Source organism: Hipposideros armiger, unplaced genomic scaffold, assembly GCF_001890085.2.
Source record: "Hipposideros armiger isolate ML-2016 unplaced genomic scaffold, ASM189008v1 scaffold_115, whole genome shotgun sequence".
In the NCBI taxonomy this organism is placed as follows: domain Eukaryota; kingdom Metazoa; phylum Chordata; class Mammalia; order Chiroptera; family Hipposideridae; genus Hipposideros; species Hipposideros armiger.
Window position 1 is genome coordinate 75,923 of NW_017731465.1, and position 23,237 is coordinate 99,159.

The window sequence follows — 23,237 nt, forward strand, 5'->3', positions numbered from 1 at the left end:
TCATTTCTTTAAAATGTGTAAATATGCTGCCATGAATAGTTTTTTCTCCATGCACTGTGAAATATTGCCAAAGTTATAACCTCATACTAACCATAAATAATGCTTAAATGATGCTGTAATTTTTGCAATCTGGGGCTATTCACGGATAAATTATTCAGCTAAAAGTGATATCTCTACTTGCATAGTCTTGCCTCATTATCTCATTCCAAGATGAATGAAGGGGAGGAGATGTGTTAAGCTGATTCATATTGTTGCCATAGTTAAACTGTTCTCTAATCAATCGTAATGCTTTTTGGTAAACTAAGAGATATTTATAACAAGCACACATTTGTTTTAAATGCAAACATCTTTCATAAAAAATAGGATAGCATTTTTTTATTTGAAAGATATTCTATTACATTGGTAAATCATCCTCTAGAAGAAATTATATTGTTATATTAAATAGTTAAAATAAAATTGAAAGCATACTACACATATTTTATGTATGCTCTGAGGTGTGAAATAAAAGATATTTTTCTCAATTCATCCGTGCATGCACATTCCAGGTTTAAATCAAAGCTTTATTCCCAATATTAGAAATACAAAAGAAATTATTTAATTTAAAAAGCTTTGAAAGACTCATGTTACTGAAAATTTTCACAGGTCATGGTGGTATCTTAATATCATCTTCCCCTCTAGGGCATAAAGTCATTACCTGACACCTTGAGTCAATTCATGAAATCTCTAGGTACTAGCTGGACCATTACAAAAAAAAAAAAATGACAGACAGGTAGGGCCCTCTGCTGCCCCACAATCAATACACATTGACCACACACTTGGCTAATGCATGGCTTCCTATTTAGATCTCTTCAAGAAACTTCATTTGCTATTAAACAAGTATATTTTTATTTAATTTTAGACACATACTAAAAACACAAGCAATAGATGGGCAGCCCAAGAATCATGTTACTCAGAATCTAATACAAGTCAGTATCATCTCTCTCCTGGCCTACCAAGAGAGTCTATTAAATGTGCTCTCACAGCTAGCTACTCCTCGTCACTTCCAGTCCATTCTCAATGAGCAGAGAAATTTTTTTTTTTAATTTATCATCATGCTTTCCTGCTTAAAAGTTTTCATTTGTTTCCTACTGTGGTTTGCAGAAAGACAAGACTGTGGAGCAAGGTTATTAAGGCATAACATGGTCTGAGTCCTTACCACCCCCACCCGCCCTTATCACCTCCTCTTCTCCTCCAGGTTAATAACACCTTTGTGCTTTAGCCTTCTTAAACTCTTACAAAGCACAGTGCTCCTTCTTTCCTCAATATATGCAAACTCTTGTTCATTTTTCTCATCTCAGCCTCAATGTGGCAGCCCTGATGAAGCCTTCTATATTTCTCCACACTAGCTAAGATATTCTTGTCAAATACATTCACAATAACTTGTACATTGCTTTCATTTCACTGATCCCCACTGGAATTGAAGAAGCACTTTTATAATATCCATCCCCCTGCCTTCTTTCTCCAAACCAACCTATCCTATGGGACAAGCCTGTCATTCACTCTAATATCCTAGGGTAGTATCTGACACATTATAGGCTGCAAATTAATATTTTCAAATGAATGAAATAATTTTAAATGGGTCTTAATCAGTAGTTTTTACTTGCATATCTTTGATTAAATGCCTTATTCATGCATTTGTTTATATTTTCTAATCTGTATTGAATACCCATAGAGACATTCTAGATGGCATTTGCTTTGTGATTTTATCCCTGACTCTCCATATAGAATATGACTGACACTGGATCTCATGGCATGCAGCCTTCTCTTCTTTCTGAAGCTTTATATTCTTTGGCAGCAGGAACTAGGTGTGATTTATCTTTATATCCCCCTGCTATAGCTCACAAAATAGACAAACAAGAAAAGCTTACAGTAAATTAGAGAATGTTTTAGAAGGAAAGCTTATCATCATTTAATGGTCTCAAAAAACTTATATACAATCCAGGTATTTCTATCAAATACCCTGTTATTTAGAAATAAGTGGTATACCAAATGATTGGATCATTGAGTACAGTTTGCTTAAAAGGAAGACTGTTCTCCTCTCAGGCCTATTTTAGAAATACGAATATCCTGAACAGAGTTCATCATAGGAGGGAAAAAAAAACTCCTGAAGAGGTACACTTAGACTCACCTCAGGAAGTCTAAGTCACAATGCCACAAATAAAAATATCAAACATTTAAATGGGCCTTTTTGAGTGATTTTTATTTGTTTGCTTTTCAGTTTAATTTTAAGATTAGTGTTTTCAGAGCAGTTTTAGGTTTACTACAAAATTAAGAGGAGGGTACAGAGACTTTCCACATCTTCCCTGCTCCCAAGCATGCATTGTCTCCTCTGTTACCAACCTCACTCATCAACATAAAACATTTGTTACCAAGAGTGACCCTACTTTGACACATTATAATCACCCAAAGTCCAAAGTTTATATTAGGGCTCACTCTTGGTGGTATGAATTCTATGGATTTTGACAAATATGTAATTACATATAGTCATCATTATAATATTGTACAGAGTATTTTCACTGTTCTAAAATGTTTCTGTGCTCTGCTTATTCATCTCTCCCCACCTCCATCCCTGGCAACCACTAATTTTCTTAAATTGTCTCCATAGTGTCATCTTTTTCACAGTGTCATACAGTTACAATCATACAATATGTAGCCTTTTCAGATTGGCGTTTTTGTCATGTCTTTTCAAAGCTTAATAAATCATTTCTTTTCCATGCTAAATAGTATTCCATTGTCTGGATGAACCACAGTTTATTTATCTATTTGTCTACTAAAGGACATCTTGATTTTGCCCCAATTTGGGAAATTATGTAGAAATTATGCTATATACATCTCTTTTTATATGGACATAAGTTTTCAACTCCTTTGAGTAAACACCAAGTACCATGGTTTCTGGATGATGCATGGCCTTTTAGCTTTCAATATTTGCACCAAAATGTGTATGTTATGAACAGTTGCTTAGCAGAGCATGAAGATATTACTTACCTGATATTCAGATTACTCCCAGAAAGTACAAGGGATCTTATATTTTTTTCAAGTAATTTTTCTAGATTTAGTAAGGTGATCTTTTTATCTTGTAAGGAAAGATTAATATGTAGCTAAAATACAAGTTCGTTATAAATTTCAGGAAGCCATTTTGATATAAGGCAACAAATAAAAAAATTGTTTTTATTTATATGTCATTTATATACACACACACACACACACACACACACACACACACACATACACACACACTGCACTCACTGCAGGTGCCAAAAACATGTTTACAAGTGGACACTTTGGTCAACATTGCTCAAGCAGTAGTTTGCTCAATCGAAGTGTCTGGACGCTGATGGTAACCACTTTGAGCACCTCTTGTAATTGTAGAAGTCAAACGTGACTTGTATTCATCTTAAGTTATCAGTATATATTGAGTATTACAATTTTAATACAGTTTTCCTTTCTTAAAATGTGTATACATTTTTCTGGCACCCTCTGTATGTATCTTTTACAGGGAAATTCACATATATTTATATGAGGCTGTTAGTGACTATTTCCCTAAAGGGAAGTATTCACAGGTGAACTCTTAATTTTATTCTTAAATGAAACAGTAGCAAAAAAAAAATCCTTTTTTTTCTTATTGCAGAAGAGAAATTTATTGTTTTATTCATCTATTTCTTTAAATCAAAATTTAAAATTTAACATAGGAAAAATAATGACAGCCTTTTTGTTCATTGGCAGGCAAATTATTTTATTAAACAAACAAATAAACTGAGAAAAGGTGATACACACACAAAAGATCTTGTGTTTCCAAGTACATTGCATTTGAAAAAAATAGTCAAACTTGTTATAAATCTAGGACTTCAATCTTGTACTACCCTGACAATTCTTTTTTATTATTCATTACTGAGCTGAGACAGGGCTATAAGAAACGCATGCTTCTGGCTAGCCTTTAAAGACAAATATGTCCATCTAATAAATATGAGGTCCAGCTTTGGATCAATGAACTAGGAGCCAGGATTCCTACAACTAATTCATGAATCTTTGACTAATTTTTCCATAGATCTGGGAAGAGCCACTTATGCTCTTTATATCTTCACTTTGCAATGTGAGTAACAACAAAGCACATGCATTACTAGACCCTGTACAATTTAATTCTTCTCAAAAGCATTTTAAAATATTTTGATGAGATGTACTACATTAAAGCAAATTATTACTGCTTTTCATTTAGCTGATTGTAAAACGTTGTGAACAAAAGAAAGTATGAGCTCATTACATGCTACATAAAGGAGGTAGGAAATCATAAATGTAGTTAGATTTGTCAGAGTAAAAAAAATTTAGTTCTACAAGCAGTTGTCACTGATAGAAACATGACAGTTCCCACTTGACATTCTTGCACACCCCTCACTATGTTGATCTAACAGGCAATTTGGTTTCCTGAGTGAAACAGAATAAAAAAGTGCATTCCTTTTTCTTAGTATTTTGCATCTTATAAGCAATTCATGTTCAAATATTCTTCATGCTGTAGCTTCTAAGCTCAGAAGAGACAACAAGCTTATAAATCTTATAATCTATCATAATTTCAACATCAGTCCTCTCATTGGTTCAATAAAGAAAAAAACAATGTGATGTGTATTTAAAAAAATGTTTAGCCATTAATTGTAAAGTCAACTTTTGTCTAGTAAGACAATGTTCATTATTATGGCTTTGCAAATGAAAAATTTCAAATATAACTTGTGAACATCACTCCTCTCTCCTGGCCATTACCTTAACCGAGTACATTTTTATACCTCACAAATGAAGTCCTTAAGAAAAATCAAGCTTAACTTTCCTATCCCTTATTGAGAACATGTATCCTCACTTTCAAAGACTGCAAGCAGTCCATGATGTGTTGGCGTTTTTTCCCTTAAGAGAAACCAGAAACCTCTTGCCTTAGCCAAGCACAGTCATTGATCAGAGGGTTCTTTTAAATTGATTTGTCATCAGAGAAAACCTCATTTTCTTTCTTCCTTCCTCCCTCTCTCCTCAATGAAGAGGTCACTGATAGGAACAAGAATATATCACTAAAAGAAGTTTAGAATTTCTCCTTGGCCTTTTCAAAAAGCTACATCCAACACAAATCCACAAAACATCACATTTCACAATAGACCCAGTGCCTTAAAAATAGAAAACCAAGAAACTGCAGAGAATATCTATTAGTATTTTTCAAAAAAACATTGTCTTCAAATGTGATAGAATTATAAGAATTTATGGTTATGAATAATTGAAAGTTTACTATTCAATGGTTATATTTTCCTTCTAGGATGGCCATTTGTTCTGATCTATAGTGTTCAGGTCAGGTAGAGTGGATGTGGTCTGATTATACTGATCATATAAATAGACCTAGAACAGACCTGTAGTTGCTTGAGATATCTCCAAAATATTATTAAAAAAATCAAAATAAAACAAAACAAAAACAACAAAAACCTTGATTTGTTGAGAGAAAATGAGAAGACTTGATTTTAGAAGAACAGATTTAAGAATTTAAAAGGATGTATTTTAATAAGTGGGCCTAGAACCAAGAAATAATCCAACCAATATGCTTTGATAGCATTTCTACCCTCCATGTGCTTCAGACTGAATATGTAGGTCTTTCTCCCTCAGGGCCAAGATTTTCATCTGTTTTGTTCACGTCTACATCTTCAACACCTGGAACAATGCCTGAACCAAAGGCACACTAAATATCGCTTAATGAATGAATAAAAGGGATTCCTGATAACCTCCATTTCTGAATGAGTAAAATGTCTCCTTAAGCAAATCAATGTTTAGTACTTACTACTCCAATCCATCGAGCATCTAAACAACAATAAGTGATTCTCTTCACATGTTCTTGGCTACTGGTTTAACCGGATCGTTGAAGTTTGTCCACTACATTATAAATTACTGTTTCAAAGTCCTACATCAAGGATTTCTCTTAAATTATTTAAATTATTTCTCTCTCAATCTCTTTTTTGCTTTTTGGACCTTTACCCATGCCTGGAAAATATGTTAGTATACAGATTTTCTGATTGTCTACAGATTTTCACATTTAAAATGGAATGTCTTTGCTCTGTATCTCTGATGATATCTCTATTTGATATTTTAAATAGCTGAAACTCCCAATCTTACCTGAAGATTACCTGGGATAATTTAAAAATAATTCTCCCTTATGTGTGCTCTCTTCTAATATACAACAGTCTATAAATTGTATATAGATACATGCTCATCTATTTGATCAATATGTCTGCTTCAATCACAGCCCATAGCTGAGAAGAAACAAAAAGAGCAAAGAAAATTGATAGAAAATAATAAAGGCTCAGCTATAAAACATACATTGTTATAGTTTCATGAATTAGAGCCATACTTTAAAAGGCTATTGACATTTCAATAGAAACTTCTAACTTTCTTACATTTGTCTTATCAACTTAGCAGTTGAAAATTGATTGCTTGCTTAAAAAGACAGAAGGGAAAGGAAGATGACAGCTAACACTCTTTTCCTTATCAGAAGTGGGTGAGATAAAATAAATATCAAATCATACATATTCAGTGTTGTCATCAAATAAAAAGAGAAAGATTGTTGTTGAAGTCCCAGATTACAGCAGATAGGTGATGTGAATTTTCTGGGCCTTAGTTTTCCCATTTCCTTATAATTCCATTGGGAATAATAATAATACAGTGCTATCATAATGCAAAAGATCAGCATATAGGAGTTCTTTAATTCTGTCCTGCTTACTTACCCTTTCACAAATTCTAAGAGACACCTGCCAGAAATCATACAACACTGTTTTGTTGGCTTTTATTTCTAAATTCCTATTTGGCTTGACTGGAGTACTCCTAGATTGGTCAAGTTTATTTACATTAGCATTACTATAGAACTCAAGAGCACAGCTTGGGAATCAAACCTAATAGGACTGAAATCCAGGATCTGTCATTCTCCAGTTGATTAACCCTAATCCTATTAACTTCAGAGATTATTTCCTCTTCCGTAAAATGAGGACACAATATATTTCACTGGATTGTTAAAACATTAACTATAATAGCACGTATAAAGTATTTATCAAAGTAATGAAGCATAGATATGCACAAGGAAAGGAGAGCTACTGTTTTAATCAAGTATTCTCTTGCTTGGCCTTTTTCCCCACCAACACTGGAAAAAAATTGAATCAACTGATTAAATGAGACTATTTCATGAGGAAGTGATTCACAACTGAATAGAGGATTTAGCTAATCCTATTTTAGGTATACGTCTTTACTCCTCACCCTAAAACTTCCATCTAAGTAAAGATTGGTTTGACTGTGTATTACTGAAGGCTTCTTTTTAGCTTCTATTTCATTGTGAAGGTCGAGTGGATAAGCATACATGTATTCCCAGGTCTACTAAAAAGCCCACATTTTCTGCTTTTTATGCCCTAAGAACTCTTTTGTTCTTATTAATGTTAAATGTCATTGATGTAAATATTTTGTGGATTTAAGTGTTCTCTCTCATCCCCTTCTATTTTTTTTTTCTAATATATTCCAAAGAAATAAGAAAACTTAATATAAAGATTGGGCTTCCTCCTAGATCAGGAAAAACTCTACATAGAGTTGGGCCAAATTAATCTATCCTTTTTAAACTGAAATTAAATCACTCCTACTTTCCAACAGGTTAATGAGTTAACATATGGGAAGTGAGCTCTTTGTGCTGAAAAGCCTGTGGAGAACACGTAACATCCACAATTTCTTTAGCTACCACCAAGGTAATAACTTCTATTACGTCAAAGGACGCTCTTTGCAGCTGTGGTAATTACTATGAAAAGACATGAAAAGGGATGATCATGGTAGGAAGTACAATAGAATCTGAGGAGAATAGCATTATATTTGGAGCCACACAGACCTGGATTTGAATCCTAGGTCTGTCTCCTACTTGTAATCTTAAGTAATCTTAAGCAAGTTATGTAAACTGTCAGAGACTTATTTCCCATTTTGTGAAATGGCAGTCACACCTTCACTAGATGGTTGCTATGATTTAATAAGATAATATGTATAAAGCATAGGGGTTGATGCATGGCTAGTATTTAATTATTTTATTTTTCTTACTTTCACCTTCATCTATGCCAGGGGTCAGCAAACTGCGGCTCACAAGCCACATGTGTGGCTCTTTGGGTACGTTCCATCTCAAAAGTTTGCCGACCCCTGGAAGAGCCAATCCTGTCCCTCACAACAATTTAAAAATTATTCGAGAGCCAAAAATATATTTTTACATAATCAATATTATGTGAAAATATCCTTTAAAAATTTTATAAATGAAACTATGGTAGTTTTACTTTCATTTTTAATTTTACTTCAGAGTCACATGTGGCTTGCGAGCCGCAGTTTGCTGACCCCTGGCGGCTCTTCTGTCTCAAAAGTTTGCCGACCCCTGATCTATGCCATAATAATTACTACTTATGGAACTATCTCTTTTATTTGAATACTTTCAAAAGCAAGGTATTAAACTTCATAATTTAGTGACTTTAGGAATAACAGCCCTGAAACTTCGAGCTAGCCAAAACGATATACATTATTTAGAATCAAAACCAACTTCTGTGAATTCAGAGCAGTAATCTGAATTTTCAAAGCTATATTTCTCAAATATACTCAAATAATTTTCAGCATTGTTAAGAAGAGAAACAAAAAACACACGATGCAATTTATCTTTTATTTGTAGTCTTACTCTAGCCTTGTCAATTTAGGCAAGAAAAAACCAATTTCCATTTAAAAGGCTATTACATAAACTGAGCCTCTGCATAGGCTCATTAATGATGGATTCTACCATGACTCTGTAATCATTATATTTTCATATATGTCCTCAGTCTCCTGAGGCCCATTAAATGTCACATTTGAGATTTCAAGGCTAGACAATTGACTCCACTGATATTTGAGCCAACCTGTAATTTCTGATTTCAACATTCCTACTTTAAAACTTATTCAATAAATATTTGTTGTATGTCTAATAAGTGTAATGAAGTCAACCATTATCTGTAATCAAGTATCAGTTGAATGGATACAAAATGAGACATCTTTGCAATCAATTTTAGTGAAAACAATGCAATAATTTATTTTGATTTGAAATAAGTCTCTTTAACATTGTAAGTTTCTCTTGATAATTTGTGGGAACATTATTAGAAATGTAAATAATTCTTTTGAACACTCATAACAAAATCTTTATTTGTAGTATCAAGGATTGGCAAACTTGTCTACAGAGTAGGTTTATGAAATCTATCAAACCATGTTTAAAATATTTCCATTTCATAAAACCTAAAGCAGGTTTGGCCAAGTACTTCAAGGCTTAATTTCATACTTGTATTTACATAAGTTTAATGCATATGTGTTTGATTCATTTATAATTATTCAAATGTTGCTTTTAAAATTACTTATTTTATTCTTAGGTAATGTCTTTCTTTTTAGGAGCTCAAGGCACTCTATAAACGTTAATGGGTATTTTCACAATACCCCTATGAAGAAGATGGCAACAATTCTGTGAATTTCACTGATGTCATTTTTCAAGGGACCAAGAAAATGTTAACACATAAAACCTCAGTCTTAGTAGTTCTAAGCCCTAAGAGATGTGTAACACAATGAAGTAAGCAGATTTCATTCTGGTTTCTCCTTTGTTTATAATCAAAACAATTTTCCAAAAAAGGTACAAAATTGATTAGAGAAGCTACCATGTATTTACTTGTGGGTAAGATAATATGTTTCCAATATTTTCTTTTCTCTGTGCTTTACTGGTAATAGCCATGACCACTAATCTTTCTTGTCTCACAATTTTCCAAAAATAAGGAACTAAATGATAATAGTGCCCCTTCATAAATATCTCCCAGAAATGTGTTCTTCCTTAAAAAGCATGGGGAAAAAACTAAGCTGAATAGATATCTAGTGACTCAGTTACTGAATATAACTGAAAAATCAATGTTAGTGAAAATGACAAAAATAGCAAGACCTTTTATACTTTGTGTCCTAACTCAATACCTACTATGTGCTAGGAATTTTTTTAAGTATTTATGAGTTGCATTAAATTTATTAGACCAAACAACACTCTAGGCACTCCAACATTCCACTGATACATACATATATACATACATACATACATACACACACACACATACACACACAAACACATATATAGTAATTGATAATTAATATTTGTTGTACTTAGAGACATCAAATGGTGACTTAACACCAAGTGGTAGGTGAATAATTTTTATTAGGTTAGCAAAATCCACAACTTTTACTTTAAAGGAAATTAAAATTTGGTTCCTAACTGATACATAGGCTCCTGTGGGAAACAAATATAACTTACATAATTTTCTATATTTATATTTGACTTAAGGAAAATACATTCTTGAGTACAAAAGAAGTCATAATTACATGAGTTACAACTGTGATTGTTGAGTAAAGAAATTAATGGGCAATCACTGAATTAGTGCCCAGAGAATATTTCACGTTTCATGAGAGAAGAATGACACAAACGGCCATTCATTAAATTCAAAGCTTTTGATCTATCACAATAAAATAAACTTCATAAATAAAAATGCTACTCTAGAATTAAAGGTAATATTTGACAGAATACTAAATTTTCTAAGCCTCCACAATTAGATTATCAACAAATTGGCTAAGGAATATTGGAGGACATCCAATCATCATCTTCATATTCTGCTGTGATTTTTAACTCAGTCTCATATTATCCCTTTTCTTGTTAGAAAAAAAGTTCAAATTTATCCTATGAAAATGATTTATTTTTTGTATTCTGTTCTGTAGCCCATAATCCTTAATTGCTACAAAAATATCTTTTGACCAGATTTCTTCTCTGATTTATTTTAAATACTATCTTTCTTTTCTATGCATGTATGAGCTCTATAATAAATATATTTTTTACATATATCATAGGGTAAAATAGGGCAAAAAAATACTAACTGAATATATGTCATATAATCCTCATTAAGTTTCTTTGAGGTAGTTTTTTTCTGTTACAATAATGAGGAAAGGCTTAGCGTATTAAAATCTTGACCATGGTCACACATCTTAAAAGTGCTGAAACCTGGATTCAGATCTAGAAGTTCTCTAACATCAGAATGTATAACATTAAATGCATATCACTGCATCATAACTTATCATTGCTGATAAATGTGCAAGAGAGAAAAATTGTTTTTACTATATTAATTAAAATAGGAAAGTAATTAGCTTCTTATAACTTAAATAAATTATCTCAAGAAAAAAAGATGGTGAATTTTAACAATAAACTAAAAAAGGCTGAAGATGTTTCCAGTAAAAATTTTACTTGAAAAAAATATTCTTGAAAACATAATTGGGCACACATCAAAATATCATCAAGGTTATTAGAACCCATTGTTATGATGAAATAAGATTAAAACTAATTTTGTTAAATGGAATCAACAAGGTTTTTAAACACAATTACATTTAAGCCATAATAGGAGCACGGAGCTGTTTTATGAAGCAATAATCTTGTTCCCATGTGGATAAGCTATAAGGCTAAAGGCTGGTTAGAGTTTTGCAATAAGAGAACTGGATTATTGCCTCGTAAAATCATTCGGCACTTTTCTCATTGTGATTATTCTACAAGTGTTTGAGAATTCACTTTTAAATAAATGTGAGAACACAAGTAAGGTTTTTTATAGGGAAAGAAAACTATAACAAAGAAAAAAAGTGATAGAGGTATACAGCACCCTCTGTAAATAACAAATAATCATCTTTAGGCCTACAAAAAGTAGTTTTATATAATGAGATAAGGTAACCCTCCTCAACCTTTAACATTTTTTAGATTTTTTTCAAAAAATATTTTTACTTTCTAGGTTTTCTGGTCACCAGTCTCCACAAGCAGGTAATAAAATGGTCTTTTTTTGTGCTTATAATGGAATCATTGTCTTCACTAGATCCAATGTTCATAAAATCCCCACTAGAAAAGAATATGTACTTCCAATTCCATCAAGTTGCTCTGCAGCTTACTGTCTTTACAGGAACATGTTAGTTAATGCCCTCCTGTTTGTCACCTTACTAACGTTTATCATTTAAAAAATATCTTCAGCTAATATTTCTGCAATACATTTCATATGGAAATATGATTTAGGCTTAAAAAGAACTGAATATCTATTATTCGAGATAGGTCAATGGCCTTTATTTCACCACCAAATGGAATTTTCTATGGTATAGGTAAAACTACTATAAAACTATGGATCTATGTTCAGTAAGCATTTTTCCACCATGATTCACTTAATCCTCACTCACAAACCACGCAACTTTTACCTAGAGATGCCCCCGAAGTCTAGCAAATTAAGCCAACTGACCCAAAACACAAGACGTCATGATCTAAGTCAGATCCCAATGGGGCTCCAGAGAGCTATGAAATGATATAGATTAACCTGCCCTCTATATATTCAACATACAATGGTGAAACAGGGACAGGCTAAACAAACGAACAGACCCCACAAATTAAAAAGGAGGAGAAAATGGGAGGCACACAAAAATAACTGGTTCATAACAATTCAGAAATATCGCTGAGAAAATATTGCCAGATCCTCCTACTCTGGGGTAGAGAATGTTCCTTTAATAGGCCTAGTGTCCTCCCTGGGTGTAGGTCTTTATTCTGTTTTCCTTGCAACATCCCTTACCATCATCCTTCTTTGGCCATATCTAGAAGGAAAATGGGAGAATATGTCCTTCCTGTCAGTAGAGTTTCCTAGTTAGCTTTCTGCCTGGCCAAATTCGTGCAGTGGGGCAAAAGTCTTTTTCAATCTTTAACAGTCACAACCTTTTAATCCAGAATGATAATAGAGCTCTGTTAAAACGTTATTTATTTATTTTGTAGAAAATATATTTGATTTCAACTTCACATGTCATAATCCATACCCACCATTCTTTTTAAAATACCTTGTAAATGCAGTTCGTAACAACCAGGTTATATTTTCAACATTGGGCTATGAAACCTCTTTGTCCAACACTACAAGTTCTTTAGGTTAATGTTCTGCCTTCCAGATTACCATAGAAGAGTTTTTCCATGGTTCACCATTGTATGCTTCACTCTCCAATTCTCCACCCTTCCATAAGAGTTTCATCTCTATCTATCACTCTTACCCAAAGCCAATCCCATGTATTTTCAGGTTTCATTATATTAGCAACGCAATCCTGTAATTAGTTTAGGTTTACATCATATTTCTGCTGCAATAACACTGTATAAAATAACCACTACCACCACTCCCCTCGCCCCAAATCAAGGATTTTTAAAAACCACTATTTTATGTTTCTTGATAATGATTCGGAAAGTCATCAGAGGCATAACATTCTCAGTCAGAGAGCAGATACACAGAATCCCAAGCCAAATCATACATGTAATTTTACTGTCTCTATGTTTACCCATCTCCTAACAGTCCACTACAAAAGCAAGCCATGTGGCTGGGGATGATACTCCACCTACTTGACTGGGAATAAGCACAAGGCCACAGGTAAACAGTGTAAATGTGCAAACCTATTACAAGAAGAGAGTGAATAATTACCATAATAGTATACATTTTAGAAGGAATTGGCACAACTATAATCATGGTTGAAGACTAAAAAACATGTGATAAGAAAATTTAGGTTGAAAGATGTTAACACCAAGAATCTAAAAAAATATTATTAACTTGCTTTATGTCATATAACTAAGAGTGTATACAGATATTTTTTTCAAATACAAATTATAAAACTAAATTTAACCATGTTGCAGGAGAAAACAACCTCACAGTAAATTCTAAACTCTAGAAATCATAGAGGCCACATTCTTTGAACAATATGAATATAATAGATGTTGACAAAAAGAGAAAGCACATAAAATAACAGCTAAATACATTTGGAAACCAAAAAATAACTACCTAAATAACTGTTAGATCAAAGAGAAAATGTAAATGGCAATTATACTCTATTTAGAAATGAATGAACATGAGAAGACTCATATCAAAACCTATCATTGCAACCAGGACATTTCTCAGAAACAACTGTGCAATCATAAAAGCATTGTTTAAGAAACAAGAAAAACTGAAAAAAAAAACCAAAATAAGCTTTTAATTCAAGAAGCTATAACAAGAATAGCCAAATTAACCCAAATAAGTAGAAGTAAGGAATTAATAAAGACATAAGGTAGAACTTAATGAAACAGAAAACAGAAATGAGCTTCATCATAAAATGAAGTCTATATTATATACTGCTTAATACTTATAAATTTGAGGGATCCTAATTAAGTGCAAATTTAATAGGAAAATGTAATTTCACCAAAAAGGACTCAAATATATCAAACACTCATTAAGAGCATAAAAAAAAGCAAATATTTCCAATGCATACTTCAAAGATAGCTTAATATCAATGTAAACACTGGATTTAAAAATTATTATATACAAACACAAAATACAAATAAACCTCAAATATAACCATACATATAAAATTTAAAATATTAGAAAATTAGCTACAGTAGTAGTATATTAAAAGAATAGTAGGTCATAAACAAGTACAATTTATCTCAAGGAGGGCTCTATATTAAAAGTTTCGATTCAAAGTAAATGTGTAATATGATATGCCCATTTAAATAAATGTTCAAAAAATATGGTCAATCATACCTCAATAAAGTGTTTTTTTAAATGCTTTGATGAAATTAAAATTTTATTTTAAATTAAAAAATGCCAACACTTGCTTTTTCTGTATACACAGATGCATGTGCATGCATACACACACACACATACACATGCACACAAACACAATACACACAAAGGGAAAATAGAATAAAACTTATTTTTAAATGAAATTTGGTAGAAAATGAAGTAAAATCAATGAATAAGAATACATACAATGGCCAACAGATATATGCAAAGATTTTCAGCTTCACTAGCTATTAGAAAAATGCAAATAAAAAACACAATGAGATACCACTTCACAATGTTAGAATGGCTATCATCACAAGACAAATAATATCAAGTGTTGGAGATGCTGTGGAGAAAAAGGAACCCTGATACACTTTTGATGGGAATGTAAATTGGGTACAGCCACTGTGGAAAACAGTATGGAGATTTCCTCAAAAAATTAAGACTAGAATAACCATAAAACCCAGCAATCCCTCTTCTGGTTATCTACCCCAAAAATCTGAAAATATTTATCCGTAAAGATATTTGTACTTCTAAGGTCACTGCAGCATTATTCATGGTGGCTAATAAATACATGGAAACAACCAAAGTGTCCTTTGATAGATGATTGGATAAAGAAGATGTGGTATATATACACAATGGAATATTACTCTGCCATAAGCAAAGACGAAATACTGCCACTGACGACAACATGGATGGATCTGGAGATTATCATGCTAAGTGAAATAAGTCAGATAGAAAAAGTCAAGAACCCTATGTTTTCACTCATGTGGGATATGAAACTGAAAGCAACAAATAAACAAAAAAAGTCATAGACACAGACAATAGTGTAGTGATTACCAGAGGGTGGTAGAGAGAGTAAAGGGGGGGCCAATATATTTTTTAAAAGGTGTGAGAAATTGAGTTCTCTCCTGTAATTTTAGTTAAAATTGCCTTTCCATTTAGGGCAATTTGACTAATTGCTGATCCAAAAATGTCTCTCATATCATAGATAAACAATTCTATCACAGATAAACAACCACATGTTTATGTGAAGAGACACATAGAAAAGCGTTCATTGTAGCACTGATTGCCATGACAAAGAATGAAAAACAAGGCAACTGCCTAACATTTGGGGAATGTCTAAATAAATAAAGGCACATCAATAAATAAATAATATTTGACCACTAATATAAATGAAGTAGATCTATAAATACTAACCTCAAAATATATCTTTGATAAATTGCTCACTATAAGAACCAAATTACAAGTACATAGAGCATCACCCATTCCTTAATGATGAAATGTGTACATGTATGCATGTATTGAGTGTGTGCATGTGTGTGTGTGTGTGTGTGTGTGTTTACAAAGGTGTATTTATTCTTATTTCAGTGACACTGGGGTAGTAGAAGGAATTTCACTTCCTTAATATTCTTTGTTAAAAATAAGTTTTAAGGGCCAGCCAAGTGGCTCAGTTGGTTAACAGCTCGCTCAAGAGTGTGAGCTCTGAGCAACAGATGTTTGATGCCCGGCACAAGCTGAGCTGCTGCTGAGCTGCCAACAGGTGGCAGGATGGCTCAGCTATTAAAAATAAATAAATAAGTTTTATTCCCAAAGTTTCCTAATTGTAAAGATAATGGATTATTTTAAAAGTGTAAATCTGTACTAGGCCTGGTTCTGTAAGAGAAGCTGCTGAGATTATTTTTGGAATGAGCATCAAATATTTTATGTACAATATAAATTCAATTATTGTTAAAAATATTGCTATCTAAAGATCTAAACTAGATATGAATTTTTAGGTTGATAATTTTTATCTCATTTTATCAATTAAATCAAAGCCTATACTTTCAACTGTAGGAAAGCAGAAAGCAGAAATTTCTGTCCTGTGTTTTTTAGAATACTTCAAATTCATTATAATGAAAATATATAGTGGTTTTATTTCAAATCATATGAACAGTATTAGCAGACTAATGATAATCTATGAGACTGAGACACCAATTAAATAAATATGCTTATTTACAGTCCTTCTAAGAAATTGTCATTTTCATATATTTACCAGATCATTCAATTACTAAGGAAGTATGTAAAATTATTTTAGGAAAGTCTTTCCTGCAATAAGCTTATTCCTATCTCAAAGTCAGTGCCTCAGAATTTGTCCATTAAAGACTGATCATTTCATATAATTATTTTTGTTGAATTATAGAATTCTTTCTATGACTTCCTTTTTAGTCTCTTAAGACACCATTACTTGTTGCAGATACTTGTTTCTACAAATGAAAAGCTTTCACCCCAATGAGCTTTAATTTAAAAAAGGAAGAAAGAAAGAAAGAAAGAAAGAAAGAAAGAGAAAAGCAAAGCCATTAGGATGATTTTGAATAACTTCATTGTTCTTTGTCACATTAACAATCTGCATTAGAGCTTGAGAGAAGGTCTATGTACAGTATTTAAGATTGCCCAGTTTTTCAAAAAGCAAGAAGAAATTTACAGTAAACTGAGAAGACCAAATAGACTTTGAATCAATAGTTCTACTAATAATCTACTATTATCACATGTAGAACTGATAGAATTGGTAAATTAAGTTTGAAGTTATCCCCGCACTCTCATTTAACTTTCTCTGCAGACAATCTGTCCAGTTTGCCCTACACAGCACTAACCAAAACATGTAGGTAAGCTTGCTACTCTAGCTCTCTCCGACACCACCTCCCTCTCTCAGGAACCCAGTTCCTGTGCTAATGGCAGATATGCCTAGGAGATCACAACTGCGTTTCTTTCAGAGCCTGAATGCAGCCCCAGACCCCTTCTTAAACCGAGTTCAGGTAGTTAATAATTATGTGGAATTCACAAAGAAGGTGAAGTACATTTCTGCCCCACATAAACATTTAACTTTAACCATTTCTGTTGCTCACTTTTTCTCCAACACAATCATATATATCCCTGCTAATATGCCTTTGCTCCCTTTTTCCATCGTTTAAATGTCCTCTTTTGACACTGTGTCAGTTCACATCATCATCATCTTTCAGAGCCAAGCTCATGTCTCACTTCCTTCATGAAGCCTCTCAGTGGCACGGGAGGCCATTGTGACCTCTGACTCCTCCGAAGGCCTCCTTCAGTACTTCTCACACACAGTAAGAGATAGTCACACATAGGAGTTGACATCATCAAGATCTTTGTTAATTCCCTAACTTATGAGAACCACTGTCATATGGAATACACTCGATAAAACACAGTAAGGAGCTACTAACAGTAATTAGTGACACCTTTAGGTGTTTAATGACTCTAAGTGCAGGTTATAAGGCATTACTGAAGCTGATTATTTTTTCAAGCTAACAAGTCCCTTTTTTATTTTTTAAGGAGTAATACACTGGAACAGGATTTCAAAAACTATTCATGAGAACTACAAAAGTGCAGATGACAATTCAGAACTTCTTTTTTAAAATATCACTTGTAGATATAGCAAAATGCATGCTATAGTTCAATAGCATCTAATATTCAATTCAAATTTTAAAATGTTACTTTATAAATTTTTGTTTTGAGAATTTTTAAGCAAGAGCTCAGATGCTCTCAACTTTATAAATTATGTTACTAAATTGCTTCAGCTGCTTGCCAGTGAGCAAAACAATATCCTCTTAATTCTCCTGACCTGGAGCATGAAGTCTACAGAAGTGCTTCCATTAGTAAATATCTGTTTATTTTAAATTAATTCTCCTTACAAAATACTATGAAGACATCACACCGGCATCTAGTCTAATGGAGAACAGAAATAGTTTATTTCAAGGAGACTTAAAATTTGGGGGGAAAAGTTGTATTAATAATTTGCATAGTTCACATATTTGAAATATTCATTAATGGATGTAAGGGCTGCTTAAAAAAGTGCTAGTAATTCACTATTTTAAAGTTAAGCATTGATAATGTAGTGTATTGAATTTTATAATATTATGTTTAACAGCAAGATAGAGGATCATGTAGGAGGGAAAGGTTTTCAATTTTCTTTTTTTTTTCCCCACAAAAAACATTCTTAGTGTCAAAGCATAATTTTTAAAAAGTTTAAAACATGACTTTTATACAAATAGTGAGTGAGCCAAAGAATATTCAGCTCATAAATGAAGGTACAACAATATTGTAAAACCAATTCAAAGAATATTTGAGAAACTGAAATGTATACAGCTAATGAAGAAAGTCATGGTGAAATAAGTTTGTTAAATTAAAGATAAAACTGTTTAATATCCTACAGGGCAATACAACAGTAAAAATTAGTATCTATTTCTATGCATAGCAGAAATCATTTGCATTTCTACAGCACAAAATCTGTAAGTTAGCATAGAATACAAAATCTAGTTCCTAATCAATAGAACATCAAACATAGACACAGTCTCCTAAGGACTAAAATAAATACTCATTGGAAAGCCCTATCAGACAATGTTCTAGTGTGACATTGAAATATATGCAGTCATTGTTATGCCATATTTTAAAGTTTTGGGCATTTTTTTCTTAACACTAAGAAGCATCACTTTTGTAGATTATTTCACTTCTTATTTATATCAGTAGCATTTTGATTTGCTTTATTGGAATAATCTCAATTTCTCTCTTTCTCTCTCTCTCTCTCTCTCTCTCNCACACACACACACACACACACACACGGCAGCTCTTGTTTTAGTTTTCATCATCTTATGTGAATGATTTCACATATGGAAGAGTAATTTACAAGAAGCTATGAAACTATGTTGGAAATAAAGTTGCTTGACTTGTCTCAGCCTCCAGTTCTGAAATGTCTCAACAAAACCATAACTTACTGCATGTAAATGTAGTCTTCTGGATTACTTGTAAATACAAAGGAAGGTCTTACATCACAAATTATCGGGTAGGCCATCCTGCTTTGTGAGGAATCTGATTCTTTCCTTTCTCATCTTTAAAATAGTTTAATAACTATGTTCTTGATAGCGGCTGCACCAATACTCATTCCCACCAGCAGTGTATGAGGGTTCCTTTTACTCTACAGTCTCTCCAACACTTGTTACTATTTGTCTTGTTGATGATAGCCATTCTAACTGGTGTGAGGTGATATCTCATTGTGGTTTTCATTTGCATTTCTCTGATGATTAGTGATGTTGAGCATTTTTTCATATGTCCATTGGCCATCTGTATGTCCTCTTTAGAGAAATGTCTATTCAGGTCCTCTGCCCAGTTTTTAATTGGATTGTTTGTTTTTTTGTTGTTGAGTTGTATAAGTTCCTTATATATTTTGGATATTAGCCCCTTATCGGAGATGTTGTTTGCAAAAATCTTCTCCCATTTGGTTGATTAGAAACCATCAACAGATGGTTTCTTTTGCTGTGCAGAAGCTTTTTAGTTTGATATAGTCCCATTCATTTATTTTAGCTTTTACTTCCCTTGCCTTTGAAGTCAAATTCATAGTATGGAGGCTCCTCAAAAAATTAAGAATAGAATTACCTTATGACCCAGCAATGCCTCCTCTGGGTATCTACCCAAAACATATGAAAACGTTTATCTGTAAAGATATATGTGCTCTTATGTTCATTGCAGTTTTATTTATGGTGGCCAAGACATGGAAACAACCAAAGTGTGCTTCGATAGATGATTGGATAAAGATGTGGTTATATATACACAATAAACACTATTCTGCCATAAGAAAAGATGAAATCGTGCCATTTGCTACAATATAGATGGATCTTGAGATTATTATGCTAAACAAAATAAGTTGAACAGAAAAAGTTGAGAACCATATGATTTCACTGATATATAAAACTGAAAACAACAAAAGAACAAGGCAAACAAACAAAAACTCATAGATACAGACAACAGTTTAGTGGTTACCAAATTGTAAGGGGGCAGGGGGTGGTAGATGAGGGTAAAAGGAATCAAATATATGGTGATGGAAGAAGAGCTGACTCTGTGTGGTCACACAATGTGATATATAGATGACATATTAAAGAATTGTACACCTGAAACCTATGTAACCTTACTAACAATTGCCACCCCAATAAACTTTAATTATATATATATATATATATATATATATATATATATATATATATTCTTTATTAAGTATGGTATGGTTACATTTGCAGGCAACATCTCTTTCAGGATATAGATCTCAAGTGGAAGCTGCCATGTTATGCCTTCATGGTTAACACGTCTATGAAAATAAACAAGCCAAACTGTTCAATTTTATCTTGTTCTGGAAATTCTAATCCTCATATCCCTCACTGGGCATATGAAAAATTTACCACTGACTTTTGGCTTTCATGTTTCCATTCTTCTTCCAGCAGTTAGCAATTCCATTAAAATGTAGCATCAATTAAGATAATGCAGGTTGGGCTTTGTCTAAGGCTGTAACCACAAAGGTTAAGGGGACACTGAAATCTGGCCCAAACTCCCACTCTGGGACCCATGGGGCTTCATACCTCTGCAGGGAGTACCCTGCTAAAAATTTACACACAAAGGCAATTCTGGGATCAACCATGGCTGCAGATAATCTGTGATCCACCTCATCAAAGCAAAGGCCGCCTCATTCTATCTCTGAATCAGAAGGCAAAATCTAGCTGGAGAGGCTTCTTGGTGTCATCTGTGCATATGTAGCCATACATATGAATATGTATGGCACACAGCTATTTTCAGAATGGCTAATTAAATAACTAAGGATGGGACAGTGTGTGGACAAGAGACTCAGGAGTTAGAAATTTACAACATTTAGAATATTGAATAGCTAACATTTATTAAGAGCACACTGTGTCCCAGGAACTGCAATATGTTCTTTATATGAATCATTTCAATAGTTTGTGGAATAATAGATTCTACATATGCCATAAATGCCTTTGGATTTGCATGACTGAATGAATTGATCAGAAATTCAAAATATACCATATAATAACCCGGAGTCAAACAGAAGAACCTAGACTTTAAAACTTCATTCCTTGTGACATTTTGCAAATGTTTTTATTTTTAATTTCAACTAAAGAATCTCTGCACAGAACTTGTTAAGAATATGCCCCAGCTGCTGCTCTTTCTTTATAGTGTGACCCCAAACAAGAAATGTTTCACATGGTTTTAGGTTTCTGAGTGGAAGTTGAGCACAGCTGTGATATCAAATGAAGTGCCACCTGGCCTAATCACCATAACAATATGTCCTCTGTCCTGCACAGCTAACAGATGGATTGGGTATCAGCTTGATGTCATAATCTGTTAAGTTTGTAATATGGAGCATTATCCACCCATTTAGGATTCAGCTCATCTTCTCTGATGGCATGTTGTACCCTAAATGGAGAGATGACACTATCATTACATGCCACTATCACTACTTATATGGGATCTTAGTTTGCATCACTTAAGGATAATTATATAGTGCTCTAATTCATTTGGTGAACTGTCACTCCACTACTGAAATACTTATGTGGAATTTTAACAACTACTATGACACTGATAAAGCAGATTGCTAGTCTTCAACATTTATTTCATTTTTATTTTTATTTAAGTTCTAAATATCAACTTTGTTAAATTATTTGCTGCTGAGTTTCTCTTTGGAACAGCAAATTTAATCTCAATAATCATACAATTGAAATGACTTTATGCTTGCATCTAGGCTCTCATGAATAATATGATAATATAAAAGTTGTCAGTAACATATGCATTTATAATATCTGTAATCAACATCTAGATGGATGATACAACTACCAAAAAATTATCAAGCATTTACTAAGTGACTCTTGAATGCAAGACACAGTGATAGACAGTGGAATGCAGAGATAAACATAAAATAATTCCATCCTTCTAGGTGCTTTTAGTCTTTCTAATCCAGTCCTTCCCTCCACTGCCCTCAGAAAAATTCATCATTTGAGTTATCGAAACAGGAGTTCTTCAAGGATGGCACATCCTGTTTGTTGAGAAACAGGAGTTCTTCAAGAATGGTACATCCTGTTTGTTGAGAAACAGGAGTTCTTCAAGAATGGTACATCCTGTTTGTTGAGTGGACCAATGCCCATCACCAACCCCCTCTTCCATTGTTATTTACCTCTCTATATAGATCCTATGAAAACAACCACAACAGTAACAACTACTCATCTTGTCAGTGTCTCTTACAGCTAGGGCTACCCACTAAGATTTAAACAGAAACCTGGTACAAGTTATGGTTGAACTATGTTGGGGAGCTATGGGAAGGACTTCACATTTCTCATAAAAGAGACAAAAATCTGTTACCATCCCCAATCTCTCTTCTTCCATCCTTCAATGTGGACATGATGCTGGGAGTTGCAAAAGCATGAGGCAATAAAATAATTGCTAGGATTGGCAAGGTACAAGATAGAAAGCACCTGGAAGTATGGTAATATTGAAGTTCTCCAAAACCCAGGTGTGCCTTCATGTGAATTCTTACTGGATAGAAATAAACCTTCATTTAAAAAAAAAATCTATTGTCAGATAATTTATTATTTGCAGACAAAAGCAATGGATATACCAATTAAGCCAAAATAAGTCAATTTCATGAATAAATGAAGAATTTTCTAATTGATATTTTCTTTTATAATTGTATTTATTTTCTAAACAAAGAAGGAAAGCTGTAGAGCA